A 15,152-nucleotide genomic window follows, 5' to 3' on the forward strand; every position below is an offset into this window, starting at 1 on the left:
CTGGCAAACATTTTTTTCCCACATTGGGGGTTGTCTCTTCACTCTGTTGGTGGTTTCTCTTGCAGTGCAAAAGCTTTGTTTCTTTCTCTCTCTCTCTCTCTTTTTTTTTTTTTTTTTTGGCCGGATCATCTTTTTATTGAAATATTTTCTTTCACTTCTTATCCAGCTGGGCACTCCACAACACCACTGTTGATGTCATCTATGATGTCATGAGCGTGCTAGCTGTCCACATTGCAGCCCACAGACTGGGTGGGCCTCAGGATTTCTTTAATGATTCCAGAAAGTTCTCTGGCTAAAGTCCGGTGCCACATCTGTTGGACAATGTTGACAATCTCATCAAAAGTGATATTTCCGCTGTGTTTAATGCTTTTCTGCTTCTTTCTGTCTCTTGGCGGCTTCTTGAGGGCTTTGATGATCAGGGCAGAGGCAGAAGGCACCACCTCAATCTGAACCTGTCTGTTGTGAATGATCAGTGTCACCATAATCCCCAGGTCACCAGTTGCCTTGGCGATGTCATTATCCACTTTTTTTTTAGAGACAGACCCAAGGGATCAATCTAGAGGGCCAGGGCAGACATGGTACTGACTTTGCCACCGGTGCCCCTCAGGCACACAACTTTGACCTCATTGGGGTCTGGGGTCGAACTAGGGCGGCATGGTGGAGGCAGCTGGTGTTGGATGAACCCAGATTCAGGACAACCAAAGTTGCACCTTAGCCTTCTCTTAGCTGAAAGCCAAAAGCAAAAGCTTTCTAATAAGATGAGATCCCAGTTGTTGATTCTCTGTGATAGTTCACGTGCGATCAGGGTTTTTTTCATAAAGTCTTTACCTATACCAGTGTCTTCAAGAGTTTTGCCTAGCCTATCTTCCAGTAGATTTAATGTTTCTGTTTGTTTTGTTTTGTTTTGTTTTGTTTTGTCTTTTTGAGACAGGGTCTCACTATGCAGTTCAGGCTGGCCTTGAGCTCACTTTGTAGCCCAGGGTAGTCTCCAACTTGCAGTGATCTTCCTCCCTCAGCCTCCCAAGTGCTGGGATTACAGGTGTGCACCACGATGCCTGGCAGAATTTGGGAGTATTGCTTCCCTTTCAATTTCATTAAAGAGTATGCAAAGTAGTGGTGTTAGATCTTCTCTAAATTTCTTTTTTTTTCTTTTTTTGGTTTTTCTCCGGTACCGGGACCGAACTCACGACCTTGCGCTTGCCAGGCAGGCGCTTTTGCCGCTGAGCTAAATCCCCAGCCCCTTCTCTAAATTTCTTGTAGAATTCAGCAATGAATCCATCAGATTCAGACTCAGAAAAGCCTGGGCTTTTCTTTGTTAGTAAGTTTCTTATTACATCTTCAATTTCAATGGTTGATACTGCTTTATTTAGAATTTTTCTATCTTCTTGATTCAGCCTTGGTGATTCATATGTATCTAGGAATCTGTCCATTTCTTCCACATTTTCCATCTTATTAGAATACAAGTTTTCAAAGCAGGTATAGATGATCTTCTGGATTTTTGCAGGATCTGTTTTGATTTCACCTTTTCATTCCTAAATGTGTGGATTTGAGCCTTATCTTTTCAGGTTTTTTGTTTTGTTTTGTTTTTTGTTTCTGAGACAGGTTCTTGCCATGCAGTTCAGGATGGCATTGAGCTCACTTTGTAGCCCAGGCTGGCTTTGAAATTGCAATGATCCTTCTGCCTCAGCCTCCCTAGTGCTGGGATTTTAGACATGTGCCACCACGTCTGGCTTCTTTCCTTTTTTTGATAAGGTTGAGTAAGGGTTTTTCAATTTTTTTAATCTTTAAAAAAACCAACTGTTTGATTCATTGATTCTTTGGATTGTTTTCTTAGTCTCCAATGAGTTAATTTCTTCTCTGATCTTTATAATTTCCTTCCTCCTATGAACTTTTGGCTTAGCCTGCTCTTCTTTTTCTAGAAGTTTGAGGTTCAACATTAAGTTGTTTATTTGCACTTGTTCTATTTTCCTGATATGAGTATTCACTGCTAAAAATTTCCCTCTTAGGACTGCTTTCATTGTGTCCCAGAAGTTCTGGTATGTTGTAGTTGCATTATCATTTAATTGTAGAAACTGCCCAATGTCTTCTTTAATTTCATTTGTAACCCATTGGTTGTTCGGGAGGGGACTATTTAATTTCCATGTGTTTATGAAGTTCTTATGGTTTTATTGCCACTGATTTCTAGTTTCATTGCACCAGAATAATATGCATGATAATATGCATAGTATAATTTCAAATCATTTGCATTTACTTAAGCATGTTCTATGAGCTAGTATGTGGTCTATTTTGGAAAATGTCCTGTGTGAAGCTGAGAAGAATATGTATTCTGATGTGGAGTGAAACACTCTGTAGACATCTTCTAAGTCCATTCATTCAAAAATTTGGGTCAGTTCTAATATTTCATTGTTGACTTTTTGTCTAGTTGATCTGTCTTTTTGTGACAGTAGAGAATTGAGATCCCCCAAAACAATTGTATTAGTGATTATTTGATTTTTTATGTCTGTTAATATTTGTTTTATATAATTAGTTGCACTGGTATTTGTTGTATATATATTTATGATTGTTATCTCTTCCTCTTGGATTGGTCCCTTTACAAGGATGTAGTTGTGGGGGAAGGACTGTGATTGCTAAGGAACCGATTACCGATGGTCGGCTTATGATCCACAGTGGTGCTGAGCGCACGTGGTGCAGGGTGTGGGAGGCTCACCCAAGGATGGTTACCATCAGCTGAGAAGCAGAAATGGAAAGGGATAATGAATTTCTCCTGTTGGTCTGAGTTACATTATTGGTTCTAATAAAAGGCGATTGAGATGGGTAATTGGGGCTGCTGCAGTCCCAGAGGCTGTGGGCCCCCTGATCCCAGACTTTTGCCTCTTCTGTTCTTCTTATCATTTACCTTTTTTAATTCATCCATGGGCACCTCATTCTCGGGACCTGTCACTACAGATAATACCAACATATGGCGCCCGAACAGGGACTTGAGTACAAAAGGAAGTCTGTGAGACTAGAATATGAAAATAAGTCTTCGAGACTAGAGCATGAAAATAACTCTTCAAGAGTAAGGTGTGAAAATAAGTCTTCAAGACTAAGGTATGAAAGTAAGTCTTCAAGACTAGGAAAGGGAATTAAGGAAATTAAGTCAGTGCCCGATGGACTGGAGGAGAATTGGCGGGCAGGTAAGCCCGGTTTCCAGGATTGTTCATCAAGGTTATGGGAAATTTTCTGTTTTGGAAAAAATGCGAAACATAACAAGAGATTTTAAAGGAAGTAGGAAATGAGGAAACTATCATTTCAGGAACAGGGACCAATTGCAGAAGAGGAAGGAAGGTATGGATCTTTTAGATCCAATACTAACTATAAGAAGGGGAAACTGGATTTTCCTCTGCCTTCTTGTTTGGTCTCTTAAGCATATTTTTTGGCCTCTCAGGCATATCTGGTGCAACCCTCAGCCCCTACATATGGTAAGTTTAATCCTTTTAGGGACCCACCTCAGTGATCTTTTTGCCAACACCAGAGGTAGTGCAGCATTAGATATCCCCTGCTTAGAGAATGTTATGTTATCCCCTACTTTAGGAATTCAGAAGATTAGAACTGGGATTTAAGGGCCTCTATGTGAGGAATCAGTTGGTTTAATTGTGGGAAGAAGTGGTTTGACTTCAAAAGGGATGATAGTACATATAGAAGTATAATAAGACTCTGACTTTAAAGATGAGATTCAGGTTATGATGCAAGCTTTACAGCCATATCAGGTTGAAGCAAGAGAGCGTATAGCCCAATTGTTGCTTCTTCCATATGTGGAAGGTCGTGCCGCTCCCATGGAGTGTGTAGGGGGTTTTGGAAGTACCGATTTTTTTGAAAGATATTCATACTGGAAAATGGGAAAGAGGTATTGTTCAAATTTGGGGGAGAGGATTTGCTTGTGTCATTACAGATTGAGGAGATAAAGTGTGGTTACCTACTAGAAGAATTAAACCTCAACACAAGCCACAAAAGAGTCAGACTCAATCTGAGTCCTCTGGTGGAAAAAATGAGAGTGATGCCACTATCCTTGGATAATAATCAGGAACATTGAGAAAGCACAACCCCCAATTTAGGAACAACTTAAGAAAGTAACCCATCATGTCGAAAGCTGGCTGCATTTCAGTGGAAAATATTTATAGCTGGTAATATATTTTCGGCTATGTTGGCTGTCATAGCCGCTATGATAGGCATTGACTTTGTTAAATCAGGTGTGTATGCCTGCACTAATTTATGTTATTGAATTTAGATAGCTTCCTAGTCTGCATGATACACAGGGACCATTTACATTCTTTTTTTTTTTTCCCCAGTATGGGAAACCAAACTCATGACCTTGTGCTTGCCAGGCAGGCACTGTGTCACTGAGCTGAATCCCCAGCCCCACAGGGACCATTTATAATGATAGATAATCAAATTATAAATTTTCAAAATTGTAATAGAATTACTAAAGTATGATTTGGTAAAAGGTTTGTTTGAGTGCATTCTGATTTTGTGTAAATGTTTGTATGTTCTGTGTACGTGTTTGTCTGCCATTTTGTGAACAGCTGTTCTTTATTTTTGAGCTCAACAAAATTTTTTCACGATACAATTGGGATGCAAATCTAAAAGCATGCTTTCTTCTAAATTACCAGCTGGTCTAAACAAAGATATTTAAATAAAGATATTTAACTATAATCCCTGAGCAGAAAAATTGTTGGGTAGGACTCCTGTTGGTGAACAAAGGGGTGCCCAACCTTTGTGCATTAATAAGGGGCCTCCAAAGATCTCGAAAGTCTCTTGGGAGACACCTCCAATAATTTGGTAATGGTTAAAAGTGTTCCAGAAAAGATAAAAAATAAGGTGTTCTCATGAAAGATGTTCTTAGTACAGAACTAAAGAAGCAAAGGTTTTCATATGTGTATGATAATTTAGTATTATTAATTTCATAGTGTATTAAATGTATTCATGATTCAGGATGTATAGTTTTTGAAAAGGTAAAGCAAGGATTGCTTATGATAAGACTTTTGTTCAAATTCAGACCTTTGCCTTTAAAAAACTTAAGTGTATTTCGTTAAATGATGACAGATTGGAGAAAAGCTTATGTATTAGATAGAGATGATTGGTTGAGAGGGTTAGGTTATATCAAAATGAAATTTTAAGTATGTTACAAAATGTCATGATTGTCATGCAGCAATGTTATTTATGAATTTGGTTTCTGATTTCAATGTGAAAATATGTAATTATTATCTGTTAACATTCTAGAGGGATTTAAATGATAGGATGTTAATGGTTGTTAAGAAAACAACAGTTGGGCTGAGGATTTAGCTCAGTGGCATAGCACCTGCCTGGCAAGCACAGGTCGTGAATTCAATTCCTGGTACTGGAAAAAAAACAAAAACAACAAAAAAAAGAAAACAGTTTCATTTTATGTTCTAAGGTGTCTGATATTCAGATAGATAGTAGTGTTAAGTTTTACTGCCTCTGTTATTTCAGATCAGTAGTAAGGTTAATGTCACATAAGGTTTTGAATTTTAAATTTCTGAGTGGATATATGTAATTGTTTGCTAATACTCTATTGAGGTTTAAATATTGGAATATCTATGGTTGTTATAAAATTATGGTTCCATTTGTATGTTCCAAGGTGTTTGCTATTTAGATTATATTATAATGTTAAGCTTGTTGCCTTCGTTAGGATGTTATATCATTAATCTTCTCTGCTGGATGTTTAACCACTGAGAGCTGGAGACTCAATATCAGAAGGATAGTTTGGGCTAAAAACACAGCCAATATTTTGGCTGTGCCCTCTGAGGTCAGTACAGACTCAGGACATAAGAGAACCTCTACTATGACATCCTATAACCTGGTCGAGTCCCTGATGTTCTGATCAAGGATATTATGGGACCACAGAGGAAAGTGATTCTACAATGGATAGTGTGCCTAAGGAGAGTCACTAAGAGAGAAAAGAATCTCTCAGGCTTTCACAGAAAGCACCTTGGTCAAGCAATGGCCGTGACTCATCCGGATGGCTGACATGGACAGAAGATCAAGAGATAGCATTTGGTTCCGAGAAGATTCCTGAGGAGACCTCACTGACCCTGATAGATAGTGAAAGGTTAAAACTTCTATTTATACACGTCTCACTCTAACTCAGTCTTAGATATCCAGCAGAAAAGTGTGATCTCAAGATATAAATTGAAGGCTAATCACTGTTATGGACTCTGAATTATGTTCTTATTTGTGCAAACATCCCTTGTCATTTCTTGTGATATTATCATTGTATTTTGCTTCATCCCCTTAGTCTAGCAAAGTTCATTCAGGAAACGCTGAGAAACGGAAGACAATTGGTAACGTTCTTGCTGATCCTTCAAAGGACTGCATTAAAACAAAAAGGGGGACATGTGGGGGAGGACTGTGATTGCTAATGAAATGATTACCAATGGTCGGCTTATGATCTCCAGCCATGCTGAGTGCATGTGGTGTGGGGTGTAGGAGCCTTGCCCGAGGATGGTTACCATCAGCTGAGAGGCAGAAATGGAAAGAGATAAGGAATTTCTCCTGTTGGTCTGAGTTACGTTCTTGGTTCTAATAAAAGGCGACTGAGATGGGTGATCGGGGTTGCTGCAGTCCCAGAGGCTGTGGGCCCCCTGATCCCAGACTTTTGCCTCTTCTGTTCTTCTTATCATTTACCTTTTCTTATTCATCCATGGGCACCTCGTTCTCGGGACCTACAGATAATACCAACATGTAGTGACCTTCTTTGTCTCTCTTAATCAGTCTTGGCTTCAAATTCACTTTGTCTGCAAATAGAGTAGCTACCCCTGCTTTTTTCTGGATGGAATATTGTTTTCCATCCTTTGACTTTCAGTCTATGAATTTCTTTTTGAATTAAGTTGTTTCTTGTATGCAGCATATTGTTGGATCTTGCTTGTTTCTCCCTTCTGCCAGTCTGTGTCTTTTGATTGGTGAATTGAGACTATTAACACTGATGGTTATAATTGATATGTATTGACCTATCCTTGTCATGTTATTTTCCTGTTGTTGCTCTCCTCCCATTTAATTGTTTGCCTAGCCTGGTGGATTCCTTCTGTTGGGGTTTGTGGAATTGTAGTCATCATTATCTCTTTCTAGAATGTCCTTTAAAACATTCTGAAGTGCTGGTTTGATGGTCATAAATTTCCTCAGATATTGTTTTTCTTGGAAGTATTTTATTTCTCCATCAGTTTTGAAAGGTAGTTTTGTGGGGCACATCAATCTGGGTTGGAGGTTGTTCTTTTAGAGCTTGAAATACTTTGCTCCAAGCTCTGCTGGACTTGAGGGTTTGTGCTGAGAAGTCAGCTGTGATTCTGATGGGCTTTCCTTTATAGGTGATTTGTTTCTTTTCCCTAACAGCTTTTAAGATTCTATCCTTGTGTTGAATTTCTGGAATCTTGACTATGATATATGCCTGGTAGTAGATTTTTTTATCATGGCTAATTGGACTTCTATATGTATCACTTATTGTATGTCAAATTGTTTTTCCCTACCAGGGAAGTTTTTTGGCATGAGTCTGTGAACTGTTTTTTTGTTTTTTTTTTAATATCATTTGTGCTATCTCCTCCTTTTTCATTGACTCCGATCAATCTTAAGTTATTCTTCTTTGCCTCATCTAGCAGCTGCTGGATTGAAATCTCATGGTCCCTTGCTATTTTTAAGAAATCTTTCTTTTCATGATTGCTAACCACAAGCCTGTCTTCTATATCCGAGATCCTGTCCTTGCATTGGCCTATCCTACTGCAGATACTTTCAATGGAATTTTTATTCAACTGGATATCTGCTTGAATCTGCCTTGTAGATTCCATTTCTTTTGTTTGTTTGTTTGTTTGTTTGTTTGTTTTCCGGTACCGGGAACTGAACTCACGACCTTGCGCTTGCCAGGCAGGCACTTTGCCGCTGAGCTAAATCACCAGCCCCCGATTCCATTTCTTTTCTATACTAACCATTCATGACTTTCATAATTCTCTTAAGCTCCTCTATTTTTTATCTATATCTGCTATAGAGTCACTAACCATGGTTTTCATCATGGAGACCATCTCTGCAGTTATCTGAGAAATTATTTCTGATTTGATTTCTTTCTAGAGCCTTATTCAATTGCTCTGTTGTTACTACTTTGGAGAACTCAGGTGGGTGGCTTTTAGACTGTCCTACCTCATTGCCCTGTGGGTTTGCCTTTGGTGAACTGTATGTCTGCAGTTGCATCTTAAGTGTCTTCTTTTTTCTTTTCTTTTCCTTTTAGTTCTTTCTTTCTTTCTTGTTTAATTTCTGGGGGCAGTGATTGTAAATTGCCTTTGGTGGATTGCTTTATTGCTAGTATTTAGCACCGTTAGGAACTGACTATTTCTCGGGGCTATCTTCCAGGTGTAGCTGGTTTTTGGATTTTGAGTCTGTTGCAAGATGCCATCTCTTCAATTTGTTGGGAATGAGAAGTTGCTGCCTGCTTTGCCCAGCCCCTGGTTCTTTGGCATTGTGCCAAAGTATTGTCTATGACCCTTAGTCAATCTCAGTCTTGGAGTACCAGAAAAAAATAGCTATTTAGAACAATTATGTTACTTTTGGCTAAAGTGGTACCATCAGCAATAGCAATACCATCAACACAGCCTACAAAATGACAAACTGAGGTAAACATTAATTTGCCACCTGTAACCATATGAACTGGATTTGTGATTATATAACAAAATCTAAAACCAGAAAATTATATGCAGTTTATAAGTCCTTAATAAGTCAATTTTTCCCTCAGGAGTTAAAATTTAAAAGAGGTTAGGGAGAAAATACAGAAGCAGAAGAAGAAGAAGAGATTAGAAGACTGGAGAACAAAGAGGGCTCAGGCTATCTTTGGGAAACTGGTGCAAATGACTGGAAAAAGAGAGAAGAAAGAGATAAAAAGAACAGAACAAGACCACAAAGAGGCTCAAAATCTCTGAGTTCACACTCATAAAAACAAGATCAAATGATGATGGACAACAAAAACAAAAAGAAAATCACAACAACAAAAGAAGAGAGAGAGAGGAAAATCCACTTCCAGGTTTGTCTCTGTTGTCACTGGTAGACAGTGTGTGGAGACAGAATCTATATCCATGTGGATTTATCCCAGCAAGTCAGCAGTAGCTTTTTGGTGGGGTAGTGGATAACCTCAATGAGCCTGCACCTTCTGGCCAAAACAAGACCCATTTGGTCTGCAACTGTCAGGGCACCTTCCATGGGCCTAAGCCCAGCTGGGAGCCACTAGATGGAGCCAGCAGCCTCTCTGAGTTCTCAGCTGGCCCCTCTCCAAGATGGCTCCCAGCAATCACTCTCATGGAACAATTGAGCCGTCAGCACTCACCACCAACTAGTGCAGTCCTTCATGTCCACTGCTCCCCTCCACTGCTGTGTCTGTCTGTGGAGGGCTCTGGGGTCTCCAGCAGTCACTGTGTGTCCAAAGATTTGAATCTCTCCTCTCACGCTGTGAGTCCCATCCCAGGGAGAAGGCACCACTGGCTACCTACCTCCTTCTTCTTTGTTGAAATTTCTCTCTTCACTTTCTCTGTGGGCTTTAATTCATGCTTCAGATCCTTCCTGGGTCCAGGGGAGGAGCATTGCTATAGTCCATCATCTGGACAGCAACTTTTAGAGAGGCTCTTTCTCTGTTGCTTACCACTCTGCCCTCTTGGTGCTGCTCTGCCCCCAAGCCCAGACCTCTGCATGCCACACTTTCCATGCAGCACTTCCACATGCAGCACTTTCTAGACTTCTGAGACAGAACAGGCCCTCCCCGTGCTGACCTCTGCTAAGGCTGTCTCTGCCTTCACGTGGCCCAGCCCCTGCCACCATGGCTGCCAACCTAGCCTCCCACTGGCACCTTGACAGCCCTTCTCAGGCCTCTAATTCCACAGCCACCCTGGTCCTATGTCCACTAGACATCAGATTCTGAAGGAGCACTTTTTTCTTTAGTGTGAAAATTGTCAGATGTGTAAAGGTACAGTTGGACCAGAATCTCCAGAGTGCTAACACTCAGGTGAGTGAATTTGGGAGGGACACACAGGTGCAGGGCAGTAGTGAGCAACTGCCAAGCTTGCCAAGGGCCCTAGGTTCCTTCCTCAGCACCAAAATGTTCCCCAGGTGAACATGGTGGCACACGCCTGTAGACCCAGCGCTGAGGACACTGAGGCTAGAGGATCGCCATAGGCTTGAGGCCAGCCTGTGCTACCTAGTTCAAGGGCAGCACGAACTAAAAAAAATTAAAAGTTCCCAGATCTTGGCTATTGTGGTTTTTCCTCGTGGTAACCCACCCTGCTTCCTCCGGGTGTACTTTTCCATGGATCCGTTGGATTCTTGCTGTACCCCAGGAAGGAATGGTGGCGAGAATGAGGAAAAAATAGACAAGAGACAAAAAGCTGGGGTCAGGTGGAGGCCCTCTCTCTGTCCCCTGAGTGGAGAAGGGGACCTGCCCAAGAACAGGAGAGCGTTTATTTATACCCTCAAGAGGTTGATGAACTTCAGCCTGGCTGCCCAGCAATCAGTTAACAAGCTACATCGGCTTGTTTACATACTTCCAGGAGCTCCCGTGCTCTCGGCCCGGCTTCGTCCTGCGCACATAATTACTTTCCAGCTTCAGCCGCTCCCAACATCTCTCTTCTCTGCTTTATAAATGATGGGCGATCAGCTGGAAAGGCTATGCTTGGGGAATACAGTCCCAGCATCCCTAACAGTAGTCAGCTGCCCATCTAGTTGGCAAAATGTCTGAAGTTGTTAGTGATTTGAACCCTTTACTGCTAACATCTTACTATGACAATGCTGATTTATACATCTTGTGGTTATGCGTTTCTACTGGATGTTTAAGACCGAGTTAAGCCGAGACCCATATTAATCACCTTTTCCTATCTAAGTCAGTTAAGTCTCCTCAGGGTTGCTTGGGAACCGTGCACAGTACCTCTTAGGTCCACTGTCAGTGTCAGACATCTGGATGAGTCACAGCCATTGCTCGACCAAGTTGCTTTCTGTAAAAGCTTGAGAGATTTTTTTTTCTCTCTCCTGGTGACTCTCCTTAGGCACACTATACATCTTCAAATCACTTTCCTCTGTGGTCCCATAATCTCCTTGATCAGAAAATCAGGGACTCAACGTGATCAGAAAATCAGGGACTCAACTGAGCTATAGGGTGTCCTGGGTTTACTCTGACCTTGGAGGGCTAGGGCAAAAATATTGACTCTTCTCTTAGCCTATTTATCTTTCTAAGTTTTTGGTCTCCAAATCTCAGTTGTTCAACATCCAGAAGAGAAGCTTAATGACATTACACTGTAATAGAGGCAGTAAGCTTAACATTACTACTGATCTGAAATAATAGAGGCAGTAAGTTTAACATGACTATCTATCTGAATATCAAACACTTTAGAACATAAAATGGAACTGTTATTTTAACAATCATGGATATCCTATCATTTAAATCCCTATAGAATGTTAAGAGGTAATAGTTATATATTTGTACATTGAAATTAGAAATCAAATCCATACATAACATTGCCGCATGACAATCGCGACATTTTGTAGCATACCTAAATTTTCATTTTGACATAATATAACCCTTTTAACCAATCATTTCTATCTAATACATAAGCTTTTACCTAATCTATTATCCTTTAATGAGATATACACAAGTTTTTAGAGGCAGAGGTCTGAATCTGAAGAGAAAGTCTCATCATAAGCCTTTTTTTTTTTGCTGTACCAGGGATTGAACTCACGACCTTGCTCTTGCCAGGCAGGCACTTATGCCACTGAGCTATATCCTCAGCCCATCATAAACAATCTTTGCTTTACATTTTGAAGACCTGTACATCCAGAATCATGAATACATTTTAATACACCACGAGGTTAACAATAATGAATTACTGCACACATGTGAAAACCTTTGTTTCTTAAGTTTCATACTAAGAGAATCTTTTGTGAAAACACTTTATTTCCTATTATTCTGGAACACTTTTAACCACGACCAAATTATTGGGGGTATTTCCCAAGAGACTCTGGAGATCGTAGGGGACTCCTTTTTAATGAATAAAGGTTGGCCACTCCTTTGTTCACCAATTGGAGTCCTGCCAAATAATTTCTTCTCATTCTAAAGAATTGTGGTTAAATATATTAATTTTTTGATCATCCCCAAGAAAACCAATTTTGATATGATTTAAATCAGCTGGTAACTCCAGTGAAAGCATGCTTTTAAGTCTATAATCCAAATTGTATTACAGGCAAATGAAATAAAAATGATTGAGCTCAAAATAAAAGGGAACAGCTGTTCACAGAATGACAAACACTTAACAACTACATAGAACACACAAACATCTTATGAAATCAGAGTGCACTCAAATATATTCTAAATCAAATTGAATTATAGTAACTCTTACAATTTTTAGAAATTTATAATTGTATAGATTAGTCAGATTTTGTTCATCAGTGGAGATTTCTTATCAAAAATTTGGATAGAATACAATCCTCAATCTATAATGAATGAATATCTATATATCTATATATCTATATCTATCTATATATATATATTTGTTGTTGTCGTTTTATTCTGTCTTAAGAATACTGGTAACTTTCAACTCTATTATATCTATATACTCTCATTTATTCAGATCTTTAATTCCCATTTTGATTACTATTTCCTAGGCCTTCTAGATCAATTTCTTTGGTTGGCCCCAGATTAGGTTTAGACTTATTTGTGTTTATCAGCTATAGATCAGTCTCTGAGGCATCACTGTCACAGGACTGCACACCAGCTCCCTGAAAGGTAGAATCATCTTCTCCAGATCTGAGTTCTTGATACAGCCGGACACAGCATGCTCTGGTGCCCAAACAGGTCTCTCAGAACACTTTGGGGTAACTGCCCCTTCTGTCCAAAAGCATCTGTAAGTTCTATGTTGGTAATTTTTTCAGAATCTTCAAATTTCTTTCCTTTTTTTGGGGGGTGGTTTCCAGTACTGGGAATCAAACTCACGACCTTGCACTTGCCAGGCAGGTGCTGTGCCGCTGAGCTAAACCCCTAGCCCCAGAATCTTCAAATTTCAAGAAATCATTCTCATCATGACCTGTCCTATAAATAAGACATTGCTTCTATCATCAGAAAGATGATATTTTTGACCTAGGAGTACTAGGTAAAATCATCCCAGTTAATTCACATAAAAATTTTTTTCATGGTCAACTCACAGCTTCTATAATCTACTTTTTTATGTCGTTGCTGTACGCATCTAGTTCCATATATTTGTGACTAATCACAGTAGCTGGTTTGTGACTTCTAGGATTGCAGGCCATATCATCAGCAAGTGTCAGGACAATGTGGCTGCTTTCTGTGATTTCTGAATACTGTCACAAACAAATAATCTCTGTTGTAATTTCCATTTTCTGCACATTCTTTTTTTTTTTTCAGTACCGGGAATCGAACTCATGACATTGTGCTTGCCAGGCAGGCGCTGTGCCCCTGAGCTAAATCCCCAGCCCCTCTGCACACTTTCAAAGAAATTAATTATCAGGACATTTTTAGGATCCTTCTTAAAAGGATCGGTGCGATGTCTAGGAGTAGACACACAAAGACTCTTGGGATATACTTGTAAAAGGTCATTCAACTTTAGTTTGGCTTGCTAAATTAATTACCTCTAAAATTCCAAAACATAAAATGTGCATCTATCCATAAGACGGACTCTAATTACAGGGTCAGGTTGATGCGAGAGGGAATCTTTTTTCCCTTAGCTACTGGCCAGAGCCCTTACGTTAGGAGAATAAAACCACTGTCGGGGGCTGGGGGTTTAGCTCAGCGGCAAAAGCGTCTGCCTGGCACGCGCAAGGTCGTGAGTTCGGTTCCCGGTACCGGAGAAAAAAAAAAAAAAAAAAAAAAAAACCACTGTCACATGGACACTCCTTGGCAAGTGTCATAGCTCATTGTAGCGTCTTTTTTATCTTCGTTGGATAAGGTGCCTTGCATCTTTCCAGGTTAGCTACTTAACACCTGCTAGGGTGAGAAACACTGCCCTCTCCCAGTGGATGTATCCAGAGGCTGTGCTTTAAACCAGCGGTATTGGGCAGTCACTGAAACACCCACACCTGAGTCTAAAAGTCCTTTAAATATTTTTTCTCTAATAGGTAATTCTGTCTCAGGGTGGTTTTGTTTGAACTATTGAAATCAGTAAGTGTCTGAAGATCCAAAACAATTGGATCCCTTTTTCTTATTTCTAATGTTTATTGATTTCTGCCAAGGGAAGTGACTAATTGAGTGATGCGAGAGTCTGGGATGATTAATAAGATTTTGAGTAATTGAATTTTTCATATAGCCCAAATCAATGACAACGGGCAAAATCCTGGTCTCTTTGCAGCCTCTGACTGCAGCTTTTATTTTATCACCTCGGGGCTGGGCAAGCTGCTGGCAGGGCCTCAACTGTCCAGCTTACTCTTGGGAATGGGCTCCAGTGCCCAGCCCACCCCACCTGCAAGTGGCGAGGCGATTACCCTCTCCGTAGCCACGGCCTCCTACCAGTCAGGGGGGTGGCACAGTGGAGCTGTCCAAAACACTTTTCTGGGATCCAGTTTGCTGGGTGGAAGGGACAGGAATACGCAGCCATTGTCTTGGCCAATCAACCCAGGTACTGGGTGAGCCCGCTCTGGCTGCTGGATATTTTGCTTTTGCTCAGATTTTGAGCGCAAACAGTATTTCCACCTAATGAATTTCCAGTGCCAGAAGCGCATATGACATAAGTCAGGGTGCGCTGCAGTCAGGACCCTCCTATTTAGCCCCAGGCACAAAGGACTGTAGTTGGTGTCGCATGCCGACAGCTGCGGCTGGTCTGGGCCTGTGGACACCTGGTCCCTGGGAAATCCCAGCGGAGTCCGCTTAGGACCGAAGCGCAGGGCCTGCCCGGCACCCAGTCTCTGCCCCCATTGTTTGATGGGGCCCAGGCAGGCCCTGCTTCGAGTTTCCCAGGAAGGGCGGGCGTTTCCCATCAGCTTTATTTATTTTTATTTTATTTTTTTGCGGTACAGGGGATTGAACTCACAACCTTGCACTTGCCAGGCAGGCACTTACGCCACTGAGCTATATCCCCAGCCCCCCATCAGCTTTAGACCTACACTCATTTTCCCAGATTCCCTCGCTGACACTT

General features: G+C 40.8%; 1 pseudogene; it reads right to left on the reverse strand.

Moving 5' to 3' along the window:
• Positions 1 to 158: 158 nt before the first annotated feature.
• On the reverse strand, positions 159 to 10,329 carry LOC102016927 (annotated as a pseudogene).
• Positions 10,330 to 15,152: the final 4,823 nt, after the last annotated feature.

The sequence above is a fragment of the Chinchilla lanigera genome, unplaced genomic scaffold, assembly GCF_000276665.1.
Source record: "Chinchilla lanigera isolate Chin_1 unplaced genomic scaffold, ChiLan1.0 scaffold00092, whole genome shotgun sequence".
Taxonomy (NCBI): Eukaryota; Metazoa; Chordata; class Mammalia; order Rodentia; family Chinchillidae; genus Chinchilla; species Chinchilla lanigera.